The sequence below is a fragment of the Arvicanthis niloticus genome, chromosome 24 (genome assembly GCF_011762505.2).
Source record: "Arvicanthis niloticus isolate mArvNil1 chromosome 24, mArvNil1.pat.X, whole genome shotgun sequence".
In the NCBI taxonomy this organism is placed as follows: domain Eukaryota; kingdom Metazoa; phylum Chordata; class Mammalia; order Rodentia; family Muridae; genus Arvicanthis; species Arvicanthis niloticus.
Window position 1 is genome coordinate 30726791 of NC_133432.1, and position 26513 is coordinate 30753303.

Sequence of the window (26513 nt, forward strand, 5' to 3'; positions counted from 1 at the left end):
GCCACTTGAGAAGGTATTCACTGGGCAGGAGCAGGGACACGGAGCAGAACTCAAAGGCTTTCTTCCCAGAAGCCACCATCCTGTAGGAATGCAACCTGATATGAGGGGCTTATAGGCAGGTGGCAGGTGCTGACCCCGGGGAAGTGACTCTCTCTTCCTGATATTCCTCACCTGTCATTTGGCTCTAAAGACAAGATCTGTAGCCATTCCAGATGGCCTGTGCCCAGCATTGCAGCACTCAGCAGGCAGAGGTAAGAGGGTCTTGGGTTCTAGGCTAGCCTGGGCTACATCATGAGTTCTTATCTCAAACAATAAACAGAAGATGGACCTGGTAGACTTGAGGTGGGAAGAGATGATAAATTAATAATGCTTTAGGGGAGAATCAAGGTTGGCTCAGGGCTTCTTAGAAGTGAGAAAGGCAGTCCCGTCTGGTGGCTACTTGGACAGGGCTGACCTTGTGCCTTCCTAGGAGAGGTGTGTGGAGGGAAAGGCTCAAGTTAGCTGGAGGGGACAGAAAGCATTTGACGACCCTCTTCTTCCTGGTAAGTACATTCAGACAGGGTGGACACAACTGTCACCATCTCCTTCTGATAATTCACCCGTGTCTAGATGTGTCTTTTATTTTACGCCTACATTTGAACATCTCACCCAATTTTTTTTTTTTTAGCCCATTAAAGACTGAGGGAAACTTAGCTTTGTCTCAGACAAACAAGCAAAACTCCAGCCTCATTTTCATGTCTCTCTAATAAGCACTTCTCAAATGTACGGCTCGTGTGCACACACAATTCGTCAGGTTAATGCCTTCTCAATCCTCCTGCCTCCCTCCCTCCTGCGGTAGCGCCTTCAGAGGGAGACTCTCCCTCAAGCTTCCTGGAGCAAATTAACACCATTGGCTTCCTGGCAGGTGAGGAGCGGCCCTTGGAACTGCGACAGACTGAGGAGGTGGGGTGAGGGGTCCCTGGCATTACTATCACACAGCAAGCTTCCAAAACCACGCAAAGCATTTGTGTCTTCTCGGGCCACAGAACACAGATAAACACAAGCCCGGCACTGAAATCTGATACTTGGATGGCTGAGGCAGGGGGAATCAAGTGCCAAGCCTGCCTGGGTTCCAGAGTGAGACCTTGTCTCAAAGGATAAAATATTATTCATTAGCATGGATGCCTTTCTTTAGCCCAGCCTATTATGAAGTTATATTAATATAAGCCCCAGCATAGTACACGCCTTTAATCCCTGCACTTGGGGTGCAGAGACAGGTGGATCTCTGTGAGCTTGAGGCAGCCTGGTCTACATGGCAAGTTCCAGGACAGCCATGGTGATACCCTGCCTCAAAACCACCCCTCTCCGAAAAAACTTGATATTAATATATTTTGTTTGGTTTGGGTGTATGTGCATCCCTGTGTCCATTTGTGGGTATGTTTGTAGACACGTGTAGAAGCCAGAGGTTGACTTCAACTGTGTCCCTCACCCTGTCCACCCGTGTCTTGAGATAGAGTCTCTTACTGGCCTCAAACTCACCAAGCAAGTTGGATAAGTCTGGGTTTCATATACACTGGAAATCATGGCTTGCGATCTTTTCCCTAAGTTTAAATTTTGGGTCAGGGTTCCCTGTGAAGACCCGTTATCTTCTGCTATGGTTGCAGGGGAAGAATCCAGTGTAAGAGCCAGTGGGCAATGTGCAGTTTGACAGTGAGGATTCCTTTTATAAGATACATATCACATACTTAAAGCTTGTCAAAGGCTTACACAGGCAGGAGATATAGTACGATACAGTACACACTACATTTCTGTAGCCATTCAAGGTGGTCCATGTCCATCATGCCAAGCTCACCATTTAAAGTTTGTCAAAGGCTTGCACGGGCAAGAGATACATTACATGCAACTTCATGCAAGAGTGCTCCCCAGTCAGTGAACCTCGGTAACCTGCAAGTACTCCTCGCACCGTCCTCCCAGTGTCAGACAAGCAGATGGAAGCAGGCCCAGCTAGGGGCAGGGGTGTGTGTCGTGGTGATTGACCAAATATTCATCCTAATCTCCCTGATGTAACCTTGGAACTGAACGTCAGGGGCGGGGCTTACAACCACTTGTATGTTCTGGTCTGTGAAATGAATGTCTTTTACAGATACCGGTTTCATTTTACAGCTGAGCTGTCTGTGTTTTCCTCATCAGTTTGCTAGATTTCTTTCTGGATTCTGAAAGAATATCCACCTCAGACGACAGAGAGGACAGTGACAGTGATCTTAAGGACAAACTGTGTGTGGACTGTGTTTTGTTTGTTTTGACTTTTCATTTAGGAGACGTTGATAGCCCAAGCTGGCCATGAAAATCCGTGATCCTTCTGTCTGTTTCTCCAGTCTGGGACTCCAGGCCTGTGCCATCATGCTTAGCATAGGATTTATTAACTTATTAATTTATGCACTGGTGATTAAACATGGAGCCTATGTACCCTAGAGAAGTGTTCTACCACTGAGCCACACCCCAGCCCCTCACTGGGGGATTCTAGGCAGGGGCTCTACCACTGAGCCACGCCCCCAGCCCCTCACTGGGGGGTTCTAGGCAGGGGCTCTACCACTGAGTCACGCCCCCAGCCCCTCACTGGGGGGTTCTAGGCAGGGGCTCTACCACTGAGTCACGCCCCCAGCCCCTCACTGGGGGGTTCTAGGCAGGGGCTCTACCACTGAGCCACGCCCCCAGCCCCTCACTGGGGGGTTCTAGGCAGGGGCTCTACCACTGAGCCACGCCCCCAGCCCCTCACTGGGGGATTCTAGGCAGGGGCTCTACCACTGAGCCACACCCCAGCCCCTCACTGGGGGATTCCAGGCAGGGGCTCTACCACTGAGCCACACCCCAGCCCCTCACTGGGGGATTCCAGGCAGGGGCTCTACCACTGAGCCACACCCCAGCCCCTCACTGGGGGGTTCTAGGCAGGGGCTCTACCACTGAGCCACACCCCAGCCCCTCACTGGGGGATTCTAGGCAGGGGCTCTACCACTGAGCCACACCCCAGCCCCTCACTGAGGGATTCTAGGCAGGGGCTCTACCTCTGAGCCACACCCCAGCCCCTCACTGGGGGATTCTAGGCAGGGGCTCTACCACTGAGCCACACCCCAGCCCCTCACTGGGGGATTCTAGGCAGGGGCTCTACCACTGAGACACATCTTTTCACTTTTTATTTTGAGACACAATTTCACTCTTGGCCCAGGTTGCCCTGTTTTCACCCTATAGCCCAAGCGGCTCCTGAAGTTGTGACTCTTCTGTATCTGTCTCTCAAATCTGGGCTTACAGGCCTGTTCCACTAGACTCAGCATATGGTATATTTTTAAGAGCAGAAATTCCTCATTTTTGAGCAATGATATTTATTAGTTTATAATTGTGTGGGTGGGAAGGAATTCTCCTCTGTCACCACATTATTAGTGTATTTTCAAACATGCTAACTTAATATATAAAATAGATCACTGGATCATACAATACACGCATTTTATGGTTCAGAGACTCATCTACCACAGGCCATACTTTCAGTTTTGAATGACTGACTTTATTAATGGACAAAGTAGAATAATAAGTAGTAAACAGTAGATAGAGTCGAAAGAGATAGAGAGACAGATCCATAGAAACAGAGATAGAGAGATAGAGAGACACAGAGACAAAGAGATGAGCGAGAGACAGAGAAAGAAACAGACATAGAGACACACACAGACACAAAGACAGACAAACACAGAGACAGAGAGACACAGACAGACACAAAGACAGACAAGCACACAGAGACAGAGAGACACATAAGAGAGACAGGTACAGAGAGACATGAAATAGACACATAGGCAGACACAGAGACAGAGAGACAGACAGACACACAGAAAGACAAGCACACAGAGACAGAGAGACATAAGAGAGACAGGTACAGAGAGACATGAAATAGACACATAGGCAGACACAGAGACAGAGAGACAGACACACGGAAAGACAATCAGAGAAAAACAGCCACACAGAGACAGAGAGACAGACACAGAGATAGGCACATAGACAGACAGATAGGACAGAGAGACAAACACAGACAGAGAGAAACAGACACACAGAGACAGAGAGACAGACATATACAGAGACACAGAGATAAACACACAGACAGACACACAGAGACAGAGACACAGAGACACAGGCAGACACACAGAGACAAACACAGAGAGACACACAGTGACAGAGAGACACACAGAGACAGACACAGAGATAGGCAAATAGACAGACAGGACAGAGAGACAGATGCAGATACAGAGACACACAGAGACACTGACACACATAGAGACATAGAAGCAGAGAAACAGAGACAAAGAGAGATACAGAAAGACACAGAGACAGAGGCATACAGAAAGAGAGACAGAGAAACTGACAGAGAAACAGATACACACACACAGACACAGACACACACACACACACACACAAACAGAGAGAGGGGGGCCATCAAACCAAGGGCTATAGAAACCAGCCAGGGAAGTCGAGCCAGCCAGCTGGAGCTGTAACTAAGCTTCCTCTCTATGGTTGAGCTTCTGGCCTTTCTTCCCCACCTCACAGGGTAAACAGTAACCTCTGGAAACAGTCCACCGTCCAGCTGTTTTCAAGGACATGCTGTTCTTTCTCTCAGGCCATCTTTCCATTCTCTTCCACCCCCACCCCCACCCAGTCACAGAGTTGGGGGTGGGGAAGCAACCCACCCTCATGCAGACTGTGGAGGACACTTTGAGACAAACATCAGTGGACTTGAAATGGTGTGGACGGACCCCAGTGTCAGAGCCTGCTTCTCAGTGAGCTCAAACAGCACACGACAATCACCAGTACAATGGACCATGTAAGTCTAGACTCAGCCTGGATGGGTTGGAAGTGTGGTGGAGCAAGGGGACTCAAGTTCAAAGTTCAAAACAGTGTTTTGTGTTTAGATATCATATTGGTGGAGGGTCGTCGCCTTTCCCTGTTGGTGTGTTATACCTCATCCAAAGGTAGACTACAGATGCGTCTCTCCGTGTTCCTTCTGCTCTGTGGGCGTGTAGGGACACTAGTCTAAACTCGTGTTGATCCCATGTGATGTCAGTTGCTCTGCAGCCGATTTTCCATGCTGACCCCACTGAACCTTGTTTTCTCCCAATTTTGAGCCATTCTTGAGCACCCAATCTTCAAAGCAGCTTGTCAAGACCTAAAAGAAAAAAAATCTGCTAGGATTTTGACTGGAATCTGGTTGGACCTGTAGATCTATCTGGAGGAGGTCAATTTTTAAAAATTACATATTCTTTGTGTGTGTGTGTCTGTGAGTCTGTGTGTATGCACATCTAGGTGTCTATATATCTGTGTATGTGTCTGTGTGTGTAGGGCGTATGTTTCTGTGTGTCTGTGTGGTGAGTATGTGCATGTGTCTGTGTGTCTGTGTGCATGCACGCATGCATGTTAGTATGTGTAGGTGCTCACGGAATCCAGCAGAAGGTGTCAGTTTTGTGACTGAAATTGCAGATGGCTGTGAGCACCCAGCCTGGGTGCTGGGAACCTGCCTCAGGATTTCTGCAAAAGCAGTAAGCTCTTAGCCACCGGCCATCCCTCCAGCCCCAGATTTGTATCTAATCAGTGTTAAAGTGATTTTTGCTGTAAACACATAGATACCCAATATACAGTAGTATATGGACTTTGTATCTATCCTCTTGAGTATCTATTAATACTATAACTCACACATAATTTTGGCTTTAACATGCGTAATCACACCCTTGAAGAATGACTGGGGTTGTATTTTTTTTTTTTCTGAATCTTAGAATTTTCATTTGTTTTTCTTGCCTTGTTGTAGTGGCTGAAGTCACTAGGATGGTGTCAAATCGGCTTTGTTCCTGACTTCAGGGACAGCTTCAGGTTCTCTGTGAGGTGTGCTCTCTGCTATGGGTAGCAGAGTTTGGAGCCGGGATCTCCATTATGCAACTTTGCTGCCTGGAACTCGCGCTCCTTCCACCCATCTCCCAGCTGAAGCAAGGCATATTTTAAGGAGCTTTTAATTTGTACTCAGAAATGATTTTGCAAAAGAGCTTGGCCCATTCAACCACAGTCTAAAGAGCTTTTCTGGAGCCTGGGTTTTAGCCTTAACTTAGGGTTTTTTATTTGTTATTTAGATCAATCCTTGCTTGATGAGCACAGAGGAATTTCATCTTATTTCATACAAATATGCATTTCTGGCACTGGCGAGAAGGCTCAGCAGCTAAGAGCACTTGTTGCTCTTGAGAAGAACCTGAGGTCAGATCTCAGAGCCCACATGGGGCAGCTCACACTACCATCTATGAGTTGAGCGCCAGAGGATCTGATGCCCTCTTCTGGCCTCCTGGGGCACTTGCACTCACATGCATGCTCATGCAAACACACACACACACACACACACACACACACACACACTACACACACACAGCGAGAGCGAGAGAGCGAGAGAGCGAGAGAGCGAGAGAGAGAGAGAGAGAGAGAGAGAGAATTCTTACAAAATGTATTTCCCTGAGGCACGAGGTCGAGAACATAGCCATGTACTTGTAGGCATCTCTATATTTCTCTTTGAGCCTGATTATTTGCCCGTGTGTCCAAACATTGTTGGGGCTTCAATGCCAGTGTGAGTGGGTATTGTCCCACCTCTGCCAGCTGTACCACAGACATTTCCTCTTGGTACCACAGAGGTTTTAATTTTTTTTGTTATTCTTTTATGTACCTCTTCCTGATTTTCATTTGGCCAAATTTGCTTTTCTCTTCTTTTACAATTTATTCTATTCCTCCTGAGCCTGGCAAGCCAGCTTCTCTCCTGAGGCCTCATAAGGATTGGATTGGGTTTCCACCCAGCTTTTTCCCTTTATGGCTTAATATTTCACATTTAACTGTTTACTCTACCTGGAATTTGTGAGGCTGTGGGTGTGGGGTGAGAAGCTAATTGCTGCTCCAGGTTCACCAGGGGGCAGGGCCTCCTTTGCACCTGAGAGTCTCTGGGGTCTGTGCTGAGCAGCTGGGCGAGATTGAAGGAAAGGGGGAGGTGATGTGCTGAGCAGCCATCATGTGTGTGTGTGTGTGTGCGGGGGGGTGGGGTGGAGATCAGGACAAGACTGTGCAGCCCTAATTACCATAGGGACCATCCTAGCTGCTGTTTCTGCCTGGGTTTAAGTTGAAAGCAAAGAATTCAGCCCAGCTCAGCCACAGGCTGTGTAACCCTGGCTAGGACTCAATTTCTTCTCTGCAAAATGGGGCTCTAAACTGGGTGTGGTGCTACACACCCATCATCCCAGCCCTTGGGAAGCAGAGGCAGGAGGATGGAGAAGTTGAGGCTAGCCTGGAGTATAGAGTGAGATCCAGTTTCAAAAAACCCAAGCAGGGGCTGGGGAGGTGGTTCAGTGGGTAAAGTGCTTTGTTGCACAAACCTGAGGATCTGAGTTCAACCCTGTGCACCCCACATAAAAAGCTGGGCATGGTGGTGCACACTTGTTATTGCAGCAAGGCAGAGACAGGAAGATCTTTGGGGCTTGCTAGCCAGCCAGCCTACCCAACTTGGTCAATGAGAGACATTGTCTCAAACAAACAAACAAACAAACAAACAAATAGCACAATGTGGATAGCTTTCTTAGTTAGGGTTTTACTGCTGTGAACAGATTCCATGACCAAGGCAACTCTTATAAAAACTACATTTAATTGGGGCTATCTTACAGGTTCAGAGGTTCAGTCCATTATCATCAAGGTGGGAGCATGGTGACATCCAGGCAGGCATGGTGCAGGAGGAGCTGAGAGTTCTACATCTTCATCTGAAGGCTGCTGGCAGAATACTGGCTCCCCGGCAGCTAGGATGAGGGTATTAAAGCCCACACCCACAGTGACACACCTACTCCAACAAGGCCACACCTCCAAATAGTCTCACTCCCTGGGCCAAGCATTTACAAACCATCACAATGGCATCGAAAGAATAGCACACATGTTTGACCTCTGGCTTACACACACACGTGCACACACACACACACACGTGCACACATGTATGCACACATATATGTACACTTCTACATGTAGTGTGTGCCTGCATGCACATGCACACACACAACCAAGGGACTAGTGACACCTTTATAAGAGCTGTCTGGAGGGATGGGGGTGCTGGGGTGTGCCCTGTAGGCAGACAGGGGCCAAACAGGCTCATTGCAAATCTCAGCCTTTCTGAGTCACCTTAGTCAAGTGAGCTGATACCTGTGAACCTGAATTTTTGCCTCAGAAGATGGAGATCACAGAAAGCTTGGGGGATGGTTCACTAGGACACCCCACAATGAGAGTCACATGCTACCCCTCTAATGGGGTAGCACCCACAGTTGCTATCTTTCTAGGATCTTTGTTTAGAGGCGTGTTCATCTCTTGGTAGTGGCCCTTGTGTTGGGGCTAGGACGGAACATTGGTGCATGGGGCCAGCTTCCTTCCCAGCTTTGATTGGTCTGTACTTTTCCTATTCTCATACTGGATGTTAGGGTGGGGTCTGCAGACCAACTCCTAGTCCCTTGTCCAAATCAGCCCTGATCCAGATAAAAGGACTCGCATCACCTGAGAAAACCTATAGTATGCACACATGCATATGCACACACATGCACACACATGCACACACATGCACACACATGCACACACATGCACACACGAGCACACCCATGCAACCGAACCTCTGAGTATACATGATCTTACACAGATGTGCACACCTACACATCACATCACACACTAGACCATGGACACAATAACACACACACACACACACACACACACACACACACACACACCATGCTCATACTCCAGGTGGGCCTGAAAGCTAGCTAGGTTCAGCTGTCTCAATCCTACCATGCCTGGTGTGACAATTTCCCTTGGTTGTCTGGTGATCTCTGGACAGCTCCTCCTACACCTGCTATGGTCACTCTGGTGCCCCTGTCCACTTCCTCAGCTCAGCTGATTCCTGCTGCATTCCCATGCCGGTCTCCTTGGTTTCCCCGTCTTTGCGGGGATGCTCGTGCTGTATTGGGATCCCACATGAGGCTGTGGTACTCAGGCCCTGTGGGGACTCCTGTGAGAAGTTGTACTCTCCGTTGTCTGTAGTTCCAACTGATGTCTAGGAACAACGGAACCCCCTTGGTCATCTGCTGGACTTGACATGAGTTATCATAGCCTGACACCTGGGTGAGGGAACAGGACCGGTCACTTGGCTCCACATGTCCCCGTGAGCTGTGTACGTAGGGTAAGGTGCATTGGGGTGGAGACCTCTATGGGGCAGAAGCATGGTCACAGAGGTGGGTTCCTGAAGTTGGTGTCCTACCCTCCCAAGGTGGCCAGGAAGACCTGCCTCTGTAGCCCAGGGGATGGACTTGCAATCCTGAGTATTCCTGGTGTCGGAGTCAGGGTGAGGAAGCTGCCATCAGCTCTCAGAGCTGTGCTGTGCCACTCTGTCTCTCTCATGCCCTGATCCGCAAGTCCAGCATTTGGTGAAAAGCAGGGACTTGAGTAGGTCATCCTTCGTTGGCCTAGGCTGCCTGTGTAATAGGGGAGGGTTGGCAGCCCCACACAGGGAAGGCTCGAGGCCCTTGGTGGCCTGGAGTTACAATATGAGAGACCTTGCTTGTTCTGATCAAGGTGGTGGTGAAGACGCCCTCTCCCCAAACTGCCTGTGATGGGGAGGGGCCAGCTGGAGACATCCTGGTCTGAGTCTCCTAGGCTAGTGGGGCTCTCTGAGTGAGGGGAGAGACACTGTGGAGAACTAGAGGGCTCGGGATAGGGTGAGGAGCTCATGCCTGGCTAGGATCATGGGGTCAGGTATTGGTGGGTCATGTCCCCTCCCTGCAGGGAACCTGAGGTATGTGTGGTCTTAGGGACAGGGGTGGCTGGCAGGCAGGCAGTGGCGGGAGGCACAGCTGTGCAGGAGGCTGGACTGCTGGCATCAGCAAGCACCCCTCCTCCCCCCCACACTAAACAATCACGGCACAAATATGCAAATGGTATAATTACTGTTATTTGTTTTGCTGATATAAGTGTTTGAAATGCAAATGTCAACTCTGAGCGCTGTTGGTTTTTCCCACCCCTCTCCTCCGGACATTTGCAAGTCGGATCAGTTATCCTGGGAACACTAGGGGTGCCTTCATCTGAGAGACTTGGGGCATAGGACACCACCTGCCCTGGCTAGTGCACTGACCCAGAGGCCATGACCTTCCCAAAGGTACCCATCTATGGAGGGTCCTTAGATCCTTACATGTCCTTTTCCCTCAAGCCAGCTGAGAGATCTGGCATCTGAGCCTCAATTTACCTCCCTATGTAATGGGCCCAGGCACTAACTGGCCCATTGCAACTTTACTGAAGAATCCTGTTCTCAGTTTCCCATCTTAGAGTCCCTGGATTTGGTCTGACTCTCTCTTCCCCAGTATTGTAGACAATTATGCTTCCAGAATGGGTCCTGAGTTCTGATCCTGCAGCCCAGGTGGTGGCTGAGACTCCTAGGTAGGCACAAGTGAGGGGAACCGAGGCAAGGCTGTTCAGGGACTTGCTGAAGACCCATCAGCCAGGGATGTCACTTGAATGCCACCACACATTTGTGAGCCTGCAGGACTTTTACTCCTCAGTCAGGATCCATGAACTCTGTTTCCTAACCTGACTCAAAGCAGCTGGTGCCCGAGCTACAGATCTTAGCTACAAGTAGGCCCAGTGGCATGCCTCCTTACTGTGTTCCTTCCTCTCTGCAGCTTCTCTGAGTGTGTGTGTGAGTGTGTGTGTGTGTGTGTGTGTGTGCGCGCGTGTGCGTGTGTGTCCCCTCCAGCAGAGCCACCAACCTGTCATCTATGCTGTCTCGGAGACACATGTGAGGGGCCAACCAAAGCCTTTAATCACCTCTGAGCCTGTCAGGATCATACACTGAAGAGACTCACCACACAGTCATCTCCCAGAAGGCCAGGGAATGCGCCTGAAGCCCTCATTCCACCTGTGTACAGGTGTGTACACACGTATGCATATACCTATGTGCAGTCACGTGTACATGCCTGAGCTCACGCTACGTGGCAGACTCCTGGAAGCTGCCGTGACTTGGGTGTGACAGCCAGCACTAGCTATGAGAACACGGAACTGGCTCAAAGCCCAGTGGGACAGCAGAGCCCTTGTCACCAATCCCATGACCTCCACTCACACTCTGTGGCAGTGCTGGGTCAGGGTTCCACCTTAGCTTAGATGATGGCAGAAGCTGTCCCCACCCTGTCCTGAGGCTGGTGTCTTTTCTCTCCTGTGTCAGGCTTGTCAAAGGGCTAACTGGGCGTGCACTCCTGTGTCTCCCCTGGACATCCCTGTATTCAGGCCTCTGCCTGCCAAGCACTGGAGGCTGGGGCCGCCTGGGGTTGACAGGTGGCTCAGAGCAGGGACCTTGACCAGTAAAGGAGATACAGAGTAGCTGGTGGCCAGGGCCAGACTTGGGGGAGGAACGTGGCTGTTTTCCCTGGGTTTCCTCTCAGCCCCAAGGCCTTCTGCTATTTTTGTTCCATTTACCTTTACAGAGGCAGGTTCGGTCTTGTTAGCATATTCAAATACAGTCCATTATTATTTGAATTAGCTGTTAAGTAATTAGTTCTAATTGATGAGTGCTCCCCCCTCACATCCCTGTGTATTTTTTGGTTATGTACATCTGCTTCTAACCCACAATTTTAGGTAATTACTGCCACTCACTGTCTATTTACACACACACACACACACACACACACACACACACACACATCCTCCAGTGACAGGTTCCTTGCTGCCTTTAACACTCCCTGCTAACCCGGGAGATGCAGTTTGGGAGTACAGGTACAGACCCAGCTGGTCATCCAGCTCTGTCAGTCTTCCAGGGCCACAAATACCCAAGAGCCTCCTCGTTACCCCATAAAGCTCTTTGCTTTCAGGGTTTCCTACCCCATGATGCACCTCTTCTGAGATGTATGACTCTGGGAGAAGTTATTCCTCTTCTCAGCCATAGACCCCCAGACTAAATGGAAAGGCCGAGGGACATGGTGACATTCATGATTCAAGAGAATCTATGTACGTTCTAGATGTTCAGAGACCAAAGGCCAATGCGTTGAATGGCTGGATGGATGGATGAAGGAAAGGTGAATGAATGCATGTGTGAATAGACAGATGCAGGAATGAATGATGGATGGATGTGTGAATAAATGCATGAATGCATGAATGAACAAGTGAATGAATGAATGAACAAGTAATGAATGAATGAACAAGTGAATGAATGAATGAACAAGTAAATGAATGAATGCATGAATGGATGAATAAATGAATGAACAAGTGAATAAGTGAATGGATGATTGAACAAATGAATGAATGAATGCATGAACTACTGAATGCACATATGTATGCATTTGATAGTGATCTTCTAGGTAGATGTTAGGCCTTGTTAGTGGCCACCTTCTCCAAAACTAGTTAGTTCAGCTACAGGTCTGCCCTTGAGCCAAGACTTCTGCCTCTTGATTTAGTTTCCACAAGTTGTGGTCCCTGGACAGCTTCAGACAGCCTGTGCCCTGGGATGGTGACCTTTGCTTGGCCAGCCTGTGATGGATATGGAGGTAGAGCCAGACGGAGGTAGATAGGTGCTTTACTCATGGAGTCACATGCAGAAGCCCTGTCCCTAGGTAACAGAGGCCACAGGGGACAGCTCAGAACTGAAAGGGCAGCTATGGGGTGTCAGGACCACAAAATAGCCACAGGCATAGCTGGACACTGGTGGGAAAGGAGGACAAGACTTCAGCCATTGGCAGGTGCTCTGCTGACCAGAAGTCCACCTACAGGTGGTGGGTATTGGACAAGATGGTGTCGGTGTACCTTGTTGGGGTAATAGGGCTTGGATCCCTCGGTTCTAGGGTCTTTGCAGGACTCTTTCTGACTTGTCTAGTGGTGCCTGGGTGTAATACCACACTTGACCAGGAGGAGGTGCTGTTGGGATCCAAGGGAAGTCTAGTTTTTGAGTGGAATTTTCTCCAGAGGTTGCATGCCTGCTGCATTTGGGCATTGAAGAATTCTACATTTTGGGTTACAGCATTTGGGAATCTGTAGGATGCTCTCCTGTATCCTGTGGGGATGATATGGGCCTATGTGGTACCTTTCTCTGCTGGATGTCAGGAGGCACCAGACCTCTCAGGAAGATAGTCCTTGGAACAGGTAGCCCAGGAGGCCTCTCGGAGGACAAGGAGGAATCAGGGACGGAAATTCTCCACAGAGCCTGGGACTCAGAAACGCAAACAGCAGGCACCCAGTCTCTGCTGTGCTTCACGTGGAGAGAAGGGAGTGAACGTTCCTGACAACACAGACCCGGAGATGGGGTTGTCATGAAGCTAGGCAGACTTGGCTGCGCTGACCTCAGGCCATTGGCACAGCCAAGAGTGTGGACATTACAAGACCACATGAAGCCTAGCTTCAGTCCAGGTCATGGCTCTATTCACATGGTCACTGGCTGCCTTTGAAACAGTGTCTCTGCTAGGCTTTGGGGAAGTCATCTTCCACCCCAACTTCCATTTTAAAAAAATCTGTGCAGGCCTCTTGGGTCTCTGTAGCATAGTGTTTGTGGAATGCACAGGTTCTCAGGGGAAAGTAGTTGATCAAGAAACTGGTAAGAAGACTGCCTGTGCTAACATCTATAGGCAACATCCACTCCTATAGATGTCCCCACTCTTTGCCCTTCTAAGGTTTCCTTTAGGCCCTTTCCGTTAGGCCCACCCCTTTCCTTTAGGTCCACCCCTTTCCTTCCCTCTTTTTGTGCCCTAGGCTTGACATTTCACACATTAAAATGCAGCTTCCTGGACCTAGCAGACACAGGCCCTGAATGAATGTTTGTTGAATGAATGGAGGATGGGACAGTTCCCAGCCAACTACCCAGGAAGGCAGGTGGCAGAGCAGATGGCCTCCAGGCTCCTGCAGGTCTGAAGGAGGCACACATATGCTTCACTAGGGTTTCCTCAGGAACCCAGGGGCAGGACACACTGTTTCTCAGTGGCCGGTACTGAGTTATAACTTGGAGGTGTTGAGGATGGAAATGAAGGACTCCTGCATACTAGGTCAGCATTCTCACAGAGCCACGCCCCAGCCCCTCACTGGGGGATTCTAGGCAGGGGCTCTACCACTGAGCCACACCCCAGCCCCTCACTGGGGGATTCTAGGCAGGGGCTCTACCACTGAGCCACGCCCCCAGCCCCTCACTGGGGGATCCTAGGCAGGGGCTCTACCACTGAGCCACGCCCCCAGCCCCTCATGGGGGATCCTAGGCAGGGCCTCTACCACTGAGCCACACCCCAGCCCCTCACTGGGGGATTCTAGTCAGGGGCTCTACCACTGAGCCACGCCCCCAGCCCCTCACTGGGGGATCCTAGGCAGGGGCTCTACCACTGAGCCACGCCCCCAGCCCCTCACTGGGGGATTCTAGGCAGGGGCTCTACCACTGAGCCACGCCCCCAGCCCCTCACTGGGGGATCCTAGGCAGGGGCTCTACCACTGAGCCACGCCCCCAGCCCCTCACTGGGGGATCCTAGGCAGGGGCTCTACCACTGAGCCACACCCCAGCCCCTCACTGGGGGATTCTAGGCAGGGGCTCTACCACTGAGCCACGCCCCCAGCCCCTCACTGGGGGATTCTAGGCAGGGGCTCTACCACTGAGCCACACCCCAGCCCCTCACTGGGGGACTCTAGGCAGGGGCTCTACCACTGAGCCACACCCCAGCCCCTCACTGGGGAATTCTAGGCAGGGGCTCTACCACTGAGCCACACCCCAGCCCCTCACTGGGGGATTCTAGGCAGGGGCTCTACCACTGAGCCACACCCCAGCCCCTCACTGGGGGATTCTAGGCAGGGCTCTACCACTGAGCCACGCCCCCAGCCCCTCACTGGGGGATTCTAGGCAGGGGCTCTACCACTGAGCCACTCCCCAGCCCCTCACTGGGGGATTCTAGGCAGGGGCTCTACCACTGAGCCACACCCCAGCCCCTCACTGGGGGATTCTAGGCAGGGGCTCTACCACTGAGCCACACCCCATTCCCTAGATCCCTTGTGCCTAGTGTTTCAAGCATTGCCACATCCCCTCTTCTCCGTTCCTGTCTCTCTTGTTTCTTGCAGAGACTTCATCCCAAGCCACGACTAAGAGTCCAGAAAGGCCCCTCCATGATAGGTAGCCCGTGGCTAGACTCTGTCTTCACGACAGGGACTGAGCTTGTCTGGTGGTTCTGGTGAGGGCAGCCTGGGGAGCTGGAGTCCAGACCCTTTGTGAAGGCCCCTCCCTCTTTTCTACCTGTTTCCTTGTCTGAGAAATGGACACAGCATCTCTCTAGTTATCCACATAACTTTGGCTGACTTGTCCAGAGCCAGCCGCCGCAGCCGTCCTGGTGATCCTGCCCTCCTTCCTTACTCGCAGAAACTCCAGCTTTGCTACGCTTTTTCCAGCACAGAACTGTTTATGTGCCCCCAGGGCGACAGGGGCCTGACAGCGGCCATGTTGGCCTGTTGAGCCGCTGTCTAGGGATCGGCTGGAGACAGCGCAGCAAACAGTGCCAGCTAATTAGCAAAAGGTCACGCCAGCTCCCGCAGCCCCTGCTTTTGAAGTCTTGCCACAGGCGGGTAGAGCATCTTGAAGAAGGCTGGGGTGACCAGACTCCTGCCCCCGCCTAACCCCAAATTGTTCAGCCCATGGCTCTGAGACTGGCTTTCTAGAAACTCTCCAGGGCAATCGGAGCTGGATGAGCCCCTGGGCAAGCAGGGCCATGTTCCCAGCAGGCAGTTGTGACCTTCAGGGCCCTGCCTTCACCTCATCCCCAGAGGTGACTGAATGATCTGAAGACTGGGCAATAGGCCCAGACTCTCCACTATTGTGCCCCTCGTGAACCCCACCTCCCCTGCCGCGACACCCTTTACAGCGTCTCTCTAAATCAATCTGCTTTTTAAAAACTTAAATACATTTATATAAAGGGAAGTTTTATAGCACTACACAAATGGAAAACAGGTCTCCCCGGCCATAAATAGAATTCATAATCATAAAAATAAATTCAATGGAAAGAAAACAATGTTATTAAATTCTCATTGGACGCTCTAGCCCCAGGGAGGCTTAGAGCCCAAGGCTTGCTATTGCTTTATTAAAGAGAGAAGGGGGGAGGGAGGATGGAGAGAGAGAGAGAGAGAGAGAGAGAGAGAGAGAGAGAGAGAGAGAATGAGAATGTTAAGACCCACTAACCCTGGTCTGAGACTTTGCATCTAACAGAGAATTTGAATTGAGAGCCACTCCCTAATAAAACAGTTCAGCATTCTTTTATGCCGTGCCAGTGTGTAAAACAGAGGCCTGCACTGTACCATCCCGAGGACTAGTCAGTGGTTCTGGTTCCTCCTCTGCCGTCGTCGTGAGCATTTGTCCTCGTGATCTTAAGGCAGCTGCTATACCCCAGCCATTGCATCTGTGGCTCAGGCAAGAAAAAAGAGAGAATGTAAGAGAGGAAAAAGAATCCTGTAGATGGTTCTTCTTGTCAGGAAGGCAGCTGAACTCACTCTCCTGCCAACCAGGCTGTTAGCTGAATATACCAGCACATGCCCCGCTGGAACCCACATTTCCTAATGGCTGTGCCCTTGTCCCACCATCCCAACATGCCTCAGGGCATCACTGTGAGCTCTGTTGGAGCTACAGAGGAGGGGTGGGCCAAAATGAAGAAGGGACTGGAGTGATCCTGGAGAGACCTAAGTAGCAGCAGGCTGAGGACGCAGAGGCTGTCGCCAGCTGCAGCTTCTTCAGGGCTGTGATTTGATGTGGGGAGACACGGTCCCAGAGGCGAGAGCTTCCTGCAGGAGAAGGCAGCATTTAGGTTAGTGCCTTCTTGGTTAGCGCCTTGTCTTGTGCCTGAGGCCTTCTGTCATGTTGCTCAAGTGACTCGGTGCCATGGCTGAGGTCAGACAGAGAGAGGAGAAGGCCTCGGCCCAGGCTCCAGCACAGGTCTCCCAGCCCAGCTACCCACTTGTTGCTCTGAGATCCCAGGCATCCGACGGGCTGCCTCCTCATGAAACACTCAATAGGCCGCAGCTCCAGGCGGGCTGCCCTAAGTGGGAGCTTGAGGCTTAGTTTCTGAGGTGTGCTGCATGGCTGCCATCTCCAGAGCTCATGTGAGCACTAGACAGGGTCACCAGGGTGGGTCATGGAGGGAGGCAGGAAAGAGAAAGACCTGATATGGCAGGGACACGCTGGGGTGTAAGGATATACTCCCATCCTCACCCTTCAGATACCTCCATGGTCCTGCTGAGACCTCTTTCCAGTAATCGTATCTTCCAGGGAGAAGCTCTTGAAAATGAACCAAAACAAGGTAAATAAGATAAATGTTTGTCTCCCCCAAAAGCCCAGAGGTCAGTGATCAGCATACGTAGGGCAGGCATCTTTCCCTGCAGCTTCTTTGAGCTGAAGTGATTGTCTTAGCTCCTACCTTTGCATCTGCATCCCAGCTGGGCAAAGAGTATATATGCATGGATTGAGTGCATGCTGGGAATCTTCAGCTCTACTCATCCCTTCTGAGGCTTCGGCACTAATTGTGACCAATTGCAAGGACATCAGGAAGTATCATTGCATGGATCCTGCTTGAGCTTGTGGGTTTGGGCTTATTAGAGAGACAGAGAGAGAGAAGGAGAGAAAGGGAGGGAGGGAGGGAGGGAGAGAGAGAGAGAGAGACAGAGAGAGAGAGAGAGAGAGAGAGAGAGAGAGAGAGAGAGAGAGAGAGAGTGCATGTGTGTCTGGGTCCACACAACTTGCTACAGTCTGTTCTCTCCCATCATGCTGGTCCTGGGAATTGAACTCAGGTTGTCAGACTTGGCAGCAAGCCCCTCTTCCTGCTGAGCCATCTCGCTAACCTCAAGTTTAAAGGATACAAAGAGAATAGAAGTTGGTAGCCAAGCAGGATTCTTGGATTCTCCATGGATGTCCTGGATCCTTGAACCTAGTGGGAGACAGCAGGCATGAGGGCGCCTTAGGACCCTGTGTAGCCTCCTTCCAGAAAGCTCTTTCTTGCTAGAAGTTACCAAACAAGACGAAACCAGTATACTTTGGAAAGAACAGGCACTGGAGAGAGGAGACAGTGGTGGATTCAGCCCAGCATCCACACAGCACATTCGAGGAGCCCCACGAATCATCACGTTGAGTCCGTAGGATGTGCTCAGCCAGAGAGGGGTCTATCCACGCTCCGGCTGTGAGTCCAAGGCTTTATGCGATATTCAAGTTAGTGAGAGAGGTCAGGGAGATCACTCCGAAGATAAAATGCCATGCAAGCATGGGGATAGGGTTCAAATTCACATCAAATGCTATGTCGCCTGTCTACACTTCCTGCACTCCTACAGGGAGATGAGCTGCAGAGACAGGAGACTCCCGAGAAGCTCATTGGTCAGCTAGCTATGCAGGGGAGAGGAAGACATCCTGGTAGAAGGCCAGGACTGACACCTGAGGCTGTCCTCCCATCCCAACACGTGTGTGGTGGCACACACACACTCTCCGTCACACTCGATTGCACTCATTCATGCACGGCATACGTATATGCTCACATCAATAATAATAAAACCACTCAAGAGTTCCTGCACAGTCTGAGTTTTGACTTCCTGCCCAGGCCACTAACCCCTCTGAGCCTCCCCAAGCCTTGGGGACAGAGCGCAGGAATCTACTTGCCAGGGAGTTGTTCCCATGCCATTTGGAAGGGTTAAAAGATAACATAAAGATTGTAGCTCTCCTGTTCTATCCTAATCTGCCTGTGTCTCCGGGATAGCCCTTTGCCCTCTCTGGGTCGAAACCAGCAATTTTAGGATCTTGGGGCAGAGGCTAAGGTGGGCTGGTAGCTCTTGGGTGGCTGGAGAGACTGTGAGGTTCTGGATGGAGCTGAACAGCTGAGCCCACCTGCAACCTCAGGTTCCTCTACTGCAGCTGGTCTCAGCCTTGCTAATGCTGGGACCCTTTAAAACAGTTCCTCATGGTGTGGTGACCCCCAACCATAAAATTATTTTTGTTGCTACTTTGTAGCTGTAATTTTGCAACTGTTATGAATTGTAATGTAGGTCTGTTTTTCTGATGGTCTTAGGAGACCCCTGTGAAAGGGGTCAAGACCCGCAGCTTGAGAACTGCTAAAGGTTAGGGGATATTAGGGGATTAGAGGTGTTAGGTATTGGCCAAATTAGGGGGTATTCAGAAAGTTGAATCCACTGTCTTCAGAAAGGGAGGGGATGCAACCTCCTGGAACCCATGGTTTTTCTGCACTGTGCGTCATGGCCAGTTGTGTCCCTCTGCAGCTGACAGGATTTGTCCTTACAAAGGCAAAGAAATGGATTACATGCTGCCTCTTGCTGCCCAGAGACCCTGCAACAACTTGGCATCCCATCCTGGTCCTCAGAGTGAGTTTTCTCCAGAAGGACCCTTATCCAGAGCTGGAGACAGACAGACACCTGATCTCCACTCCTCACACACCCCAGCATGACCCCACAAGCTGCTATGCCAACCCACCTCCCTCTGAGGCTTAAGGACCCCTGACACAGCCTGCCCTTGCTCGCCTCCGTGGATGGGGGACTCAGTCCGAAACCACAAGTGGTTCCTTTTCAAAACGTTTTAAAATTTATTATAAAATATTCAAGACATCTCAAATATTTAAGGAATCCCTAATAAATATTTCACTAATTATAAAATATTTACTATGACCAAAGGTATAAAGAATAACACAATGGATATCCCTCCCAGGTGGCTTCTCCCACTCCTGGCGGCTTCCCGCTACACAGTAGCAGTTCGTCCCTCATCTCTGCTTGTCTTTAAACTTTTAATTTTGCTGAGGTCCTCAGAAGAGAATTTGCCATCATAATGTCCAGGAAGGGATCCAACATGGGATTCCTATGTAGGCTGGCTTCAAACTTGCAATCCTCCTGCCTCAGCCTCTTGCTCCTGAGTGCTAGAATCATAGGTGGATCTTAGTCATTTCTATGTATGGTGTGTGTGTGTGTACGTGTGTGTGTCTGTGTGTGTACTTGAGTGCATGTGTATGTGCACTTGTGTGCATGTTTGTGTGTGTGCTCACTTGCATGTATGTGCATATGCGTGTGATTGTGTGTGATTGTACATGTGTGTATGCACTTGCACACATGTGCATATATATGTGTGCATGCATGAATATATGCATATGCATGTGTATATATGTGTGTGTGTGCACATGCACACGTGTGAACAAGTGTGGAGGCCAGTGGCTGACTATCCTGTCATATCTTTTGAGACAAGGTCTCCTGTTGGGTGTGGAATTCACTAACTTGCCTGCTTTCTGTCCAGCGAGCTCCAAGGGTGCTCTTGTATCCGCCCCTCCCCCCAGGGGGCTTTTAGGATTAAATTCAGATTCTTACGCTGTGTGGCCTTTTACCCAGGAAGCCATCTCCCTTGCCCCGCCGAGCCCCTCCCCCTTCCTTCTGTTTTTGATTTTCATTCTCACGAATATTTGCACTTACCCCAGCCCAGCAAAGGAGACCGCTGCAAATTCTGAAACTCTGACACAGGGACAGTAACTGAAACAGGTGAGCTCAGTGGTGTCCTTCTGACTGCGTGGTTTGCTCTGTTTCTTCACCGTATAATAATAGTCCGCAGTGTACATGCCCTGCGCTACTTCCTCCCGATTCTCTGAGGACTCCTGGGTGGGGGGCATCCTCCCACCCCTCCCACAGCATCCTCAGGGATTAGATCCGGCCTGGGATCTTGGCTCACAGGCATGAGTGTCTTTTCCTGCAGTTTTGCGGCCCCATTCATCAAGCAGGCGTGGAGAAGTCAGTATTCACCTTCAGCCTGGGGCTGTGGCCCTGCACATGCTCTGTGGATTCCAGGTCCCAGGAAACCCCCTAATTGTCGCCATTACCCATGAGCCTCTCTGCCTTATCCCTCGGGGGTTTCTCATTCACCCTGGATCTTACTGTCAACCTACAAGCCATGTGACCTCAGGCAGCTCTGCTCCTGGCTGCTTGGTTTGAACTCTGACCGCACTGCTGTGGGAATTGAGGCAGGTGAATTAACCTTTGTGCTCACCATCTGTATGGGTACAGTCCCTTTAGCCTCACGGGATAACTGTATGCTATGGACGTCTGAACAGATGTGAATTCTCAGAACGGCATCTGCTTGAGGTGGGGGTTGGGGGTGTGGAGGTGTGGGGTGTGATGTGGGTCAGACTTCTTCATGTCCCTCAAGGTCAGAACTGAGTTCAACTGAGTGTCAAGCAGTGCTGGACCAAACTGGAATGTCTAGTCAGGGTAACTGTTGCTACAATTGGAACACTAAGACAAAAGGCACCTTGGAAAAGAAAGGGTTTATTTCACTCATAGTCCCATAGAACAATTCATCATCACTGAGGGCAGGGACTCAAGCAGGGCAGGAATCCAGAGGCAGGAGCTGATGCGGAGGCCATGGAGGGATGCTGCTTACTGGCTTGCTCCTCATGGCTTGTTCAACCTGCTTTCCTATAGAAACCAGGGCCACCAGCCCCAGGATGGCCCCACACACTGTGGTGCGACTTTTCCCACATCCATCACTAATTAAGGAAATGCCCTCCAGGCTTGCTACAGCTGATCTTAGGGAGGTTTTTCTTCTCCATTGAGGCTCCTTCTTCTGTGATGACTCTTCCTTGTGTCAAGTTGACCCACAACTAGGGTGTAGGTGGAGCACCATCTCCTCTGTAGGTGGAGCACCGTCTCCTCTGTTCTGCTCAGCATGTCTCTACGACATCAACGGAGTTTGCCTCTTGAAGTTTGTCTTCTGTCTTTCTGTTACCTGTGGGTGGCTTGGGGCCACACTTCTCTGCCCACTTGTGGGGCAAGTTTTGTGGCACACGAGGACTTGAGCCACTAACCCAGCTGAAAGAAATATCACTGTAGGATCTTCAAGCTTGTCACAGTGTGACTGGGTGGGGACAGAACCCATAGTCTGCTCATCAGGCCAAAGAGGGGGCAAGCTGGGGTCTGGGAGGCTGTCCAGGGTCTCCCGGAGCAGAGGTGGGAAATGGCACCGCTCAGCCCGCTGAGGCAGGGGCAGGACCTGCCTAGCATTGGCAGAAAGAACCTGGGGAATGGGATAGTGACCTCAGAGGAAGGCTGCCAGCCTTAAAACCTTCCTCAGCCAGCCCTGAGGTCCTAGCAGCATCAGCAGTGTGGGTCTTCCTCAGAGAGCAGAAAAAAGGAAGGGTGTGTGTGTGTGTGTGTGTGTGTGTGTGTGTGTGTTAGAAAGGCTGGGGGTCTCTAGCTGGGAGGTGCCTGGCCTACAAGCTACTGCCTGCAGGTGGCAGGTGACAGACAGGGACCCAGAGACCTGGGCAAATTGGCAGGGAGCCATGGGCCAGGATTAAACCCCCAAGGACTTTATCAGGAAGCAAGCCTGGCACGACCCTGAGGCTGTGCTCACGCCCTAGTTGGGTGGTTTCCAGGCCCAACTGTGACACCAAATATGGAAGGTTCCCAGCTGCCAGGCGGCGGTGAGACAGGAAGCAGGCGTGCATGTACAACATGTGGCGAGGAGCGGGCACAGTGAGAGTCGTGGACTCGGGATGCATGGCTTCGTGTGAAACCACACGAGCATATGCACTGGCCTCAGCAGTTCTCAGGATAGAAAAATTCTAGACTTGTGGCTTCCATCACTATCCTGACTCTGTCCTGGGCTGTGGCAACTCCACCCCAGGAGGGTGAGGGAGATAGACTTTTATTCTGGTGGGGAGGTCTCCTTAGGCTCTAACATTGCCAGAAGCTATGTTACTTGGCCAGACTTTCATCCTTTCCAATAAAAGAGGCTGAAGGGAGCCAAGGACCCTCCTAGGGACAGAGTTCTCGGTAGTCCTTGTGGAGGGCTTGTTTCCCCACTCTCTCACCTCAGATTCTTCCATCTGCCTGAAGGCTCCAGCTGTATCCTTCCTCAAGCTTCCTAGCAGGAGCTGAATGACGCAAGAAGGTGGGGCTGCAGGGACCCTGAGCTCTGGGCCACAGGCCTCTGAGGAAGCTGTGTCCCTGAGGACTGCATGTGAGCCTGAGGCCAGGCCCACCCACACTAGTCTCCCACACATCTCTGCACCCCTGATTGCCCTGCACTCCGGCCCAGCACCCTCCCTGTTGCAAACACCATTCTCTGGGTTATTACTTGGTTTGGGGGTTTTTAATTTTTTTTCTTTCTTCAGAGTTGGAGAGCTAGCTGTGCAGCTGCATGAAAAGCCACACCCTGCTCCAGCTAGGTGCAGTCCGTGTCTCACACACACACACACACACACACACACACACACATGCTCACACACTCATACACATGCTCACACTCACATGCTCATACACACTCACACATGTTCACACACACACTCACTCATACACATGCACACACACTCACTCATACGCACACTCTCACACACACTCATACACACACACACACACTCACACTCACTCATACACATATCCACACACATGCTCACACACTCTCACACATGCTCACAGTCACTCACACATACTTACACACACTCACACTCATGCACACTTACACACTCATACTCTTACACTCACACTCATATACACACACATACTCATACACATACATACACACCACACACACATCCATCAAGTCACCACACCAGTCCTCTTTCATCCTCTGCCCTCCTGAACCTCAGCCACACTCCCTTTCCCACACCGTTCTCCTCCCATCACAAGTAAAAAGCCTAGGCACCGTCTTGCGGACCACTGCGGCTGCATGGTTCAGTGGGCAAGTGGCTTTCTCAGAAGGCCACTTCATTGTCCACATTTTTAAAGAAGAGAGACAGAGGTCAGGACAAGTGAGCACTTTCCTCCTAGGGAGCTGAAGGGCTGCAGCTGCCCACTGCGATGCCCTGTGCAGGATCACACTGGCCTGTTCCCTGTGCCCTGCATGGCCACAGAAGCTCATACTGGCTGTCATCATGGCCCTGTTGGCAGTTATCACCTGGCCCACTCATGCAAAAAATAAAATGAGAGTCGGAGATGTCTAGGAGGCTGCTTGGGGGTGGGGGGAGAGGTTCAGTGGAGGGCAGCATGAGGAAGTGAATTTTTGGCCCCCAATACCCACATAAAAAGCCGGGTGTGGACACACATGCTTATAGTCCTAACACTGGAGAGGCTGAGACAGGAGGATTCCTGGAGCTCTCTGCCTAGCCAGCCTGTGTAGCTACTGAGAGGCTTGTAATGATAGCCTAGGTTGCCTTCTGCCCCTCTCACTCCCACCCACCCATACATACACAATAATAATAATAACAATAATAATAACAACAACAACAAGTTATTTGCAGGGACACCTATGGGTGGCAAGTGTCTGAATCAGAAGGCTGAAGGCTCAAGAGTTCGAGGGTCCTGACTTGTGCCAGTAGGCCCTGGTCCCCAGTCCCTGTAGATGGTTCCTGCCAACTTCCACCTCAGCACCAGGTATACGATGCGCTCAGCATGGCACTAAGGGCTTGGAACTCCTCTTGACAGACTGGGAGGGAGGCTGGGAGGTGAGGCCACCACCCACCCTGTCCCTGTTTCTGCTGTTGCTGCTGCTGCTGTAATAAGCAGTCCATCAGCCGTTTCACAGTCAGTGATGTGTGAATCAAGCACTCAGAGGAGGACTTGGTGGCACTGTTAGGTCTGCTCAGCTGTGGTACTTGCCCCCCAAAGAGGCACTAATGGGGCCCCTTGGCCTCCACCCCTCAGTTCCCGTGCATACAGCCTTCACACCAATAGCACCGAAGTTGCTTCTAGAACATGCTGGGAGCCACTGGCCCAGCTGCAGGGTGACTTTAGCTGCTTTAGCCAGTGCCCATGGCCTGGTAAGTCCCAGGCTGGCCTGGGTTCAAGGGTGCCAAGGTAGAACTCTCCGAGGAGCAACAGGAAGTGACGTTGTTGCTCTACTCCATAAGCTGCCCTTTCTGGGAGCTCTGACTCTGCTCATGTGTCCATCTGTCTGCTAGGAGCGGTGAGACGGGGCAGGAGTTAGGTCTTCTCTTTCTTCTTGTATCCACATGTCCTTTCTTCTATCTACATGGCTTCTTTCTTCTTTAGTACCCACATGTCCATGCATGAATGTCCTGAAGCCTAGTCCTGAGGGCCCTGGAGGAGGTACATGGAGTGGCCCCCAAATAAGACTCCACCAGCTGGGACCTGTCTCCCCCAAAGTCCCACAAACCCCTAACTGCATCTACCACGAAAGAGTCCTTCTAAGTTCCTAACATGTTCTCAGAATTTACTATGTTTTCTTACCTTACTGTGGGCCAACCCCAGATGCAAAGGTCTATGTTAGTGATGGATGTTCCCTCACATGGCTTCAGAGAAAGATTCCAAGCCTCTGAAAGCAAGGGTTCCCTTCCAAGAACATCAGAGGCTGAGTCTCCAGCCATAGAGGAGGGTGTAGAAAAATCCACACTCCCAGAGTGGCAAGGACACCCCAGAAATGAAACCCCACACCATTCTTGCCTATGAATACCATCAAAATCTCCTTAGGAAGAGCAGATGCGTCTTGGGTCTGAAGAATATTAGAGATGATCTGCTTTGATTATTCAGTATTCATACAAAGAATTCAGAGATGGCTTCGAGCTAGAGCAATCTATTAATGTGATATATAATATCAGCCAGTCAGCCAGCATGCTGTTAACAAATGACAAAGGGAGTTTGACCAAGCCCTGGTGCCAATTTCTGGTTTTAAAGGAACAGCTAAAAATAGGTCTGGAAAGGTACTTTGCTATCAGAGTGAATGATCTGCCTCAGAGTGGCAGCCAGGACCGTTCTAAATGATGGCTTAAAAAAAAAAAAATCATTCCCGTTCGAAACCTTTCATTAGAGAAAAGACAGCACCTTTCTGTTTGTACTGAGATGGTAGACATAGCAATAAGACAGGAAAGTGAATTGAATGACCATCTCTAGGAAAGGAAATTGTAATTATTGGGCGTCAGTGTGATTTGAGACCCAAGAGAAGCAACTGAAAAAATAATTTAATATACGAATTTAATATAAAGGTACAGAGCCAGAGAGAAAACACGTAACACAGATCAATAACTTTCATTTGCGCTAAAGAACAAGTGGTTGGAACAAGTAATGAAATAAGTGGTCCCCGCCTGAGATGGGTACAATAAAAACAACAGTGCAGAAGCCCCGAGGAATTTCTAGAAAATTTGACAAGAAAAATTTAGGGTCATTATAAAGAGCTCGATAATGTCTTCCCAAGGGACAGGGAAGAAAAATAACATGTCGAAGAAGCTTACCGGAACGGTCCCTGGGACTTACTCCAGAATTAATTTACAGTTTGAGCACAGTCCCTCTGCATTAGGTGGCCAGATTTGAAAAGCAGGAGAGAATCATCCTTAAGGCTCATCTGGAAGAATATTCAGTGCCCAGGAAGCTGAGGCAGGAGGATTCAGAGCTTCAGGCCAGACTGTGCTACATAGAGATACATTGTCTCAAACAACGGTTCCCTGGGCCAAAATGAATATTCAAAGAAGAAAGAGGTAGCCAGCTAGGGATGT

The 26513-nt window shown here is 50.5% G+C and overlaps 1 protein-coding gene and 1 long non-coding RNA gene across 3 annotated transcripts in view; one reads left to right on the forward strand and one right to left on the reverse strand.

Moving 5' to 3' along the window:
* Positions 1 to 26513, forward strand: part of Elfn1 (extracellular leucine rich repeat and fibronectin type III domain containing 1) — a 66653-nt gene that overhangs the window by 29042 nt on the left and 11098 nt on the right. The window lies entirely within an intron of this gene.
* LOC143437483 (uncharacterized) lies at positions 15896 to 21033 on the reverse strand. Its single transcript, XR_013106932.1, has 3 exons — positions 20485 to 21033; positions 17454 to 17960; positions 15896 to 17314 (listed from the first exon to the last, which is right to left on the reverse strand). It is a non-coding gene; the product is annotated as an uncharacterized LOC143437483 (long non-coding RNA).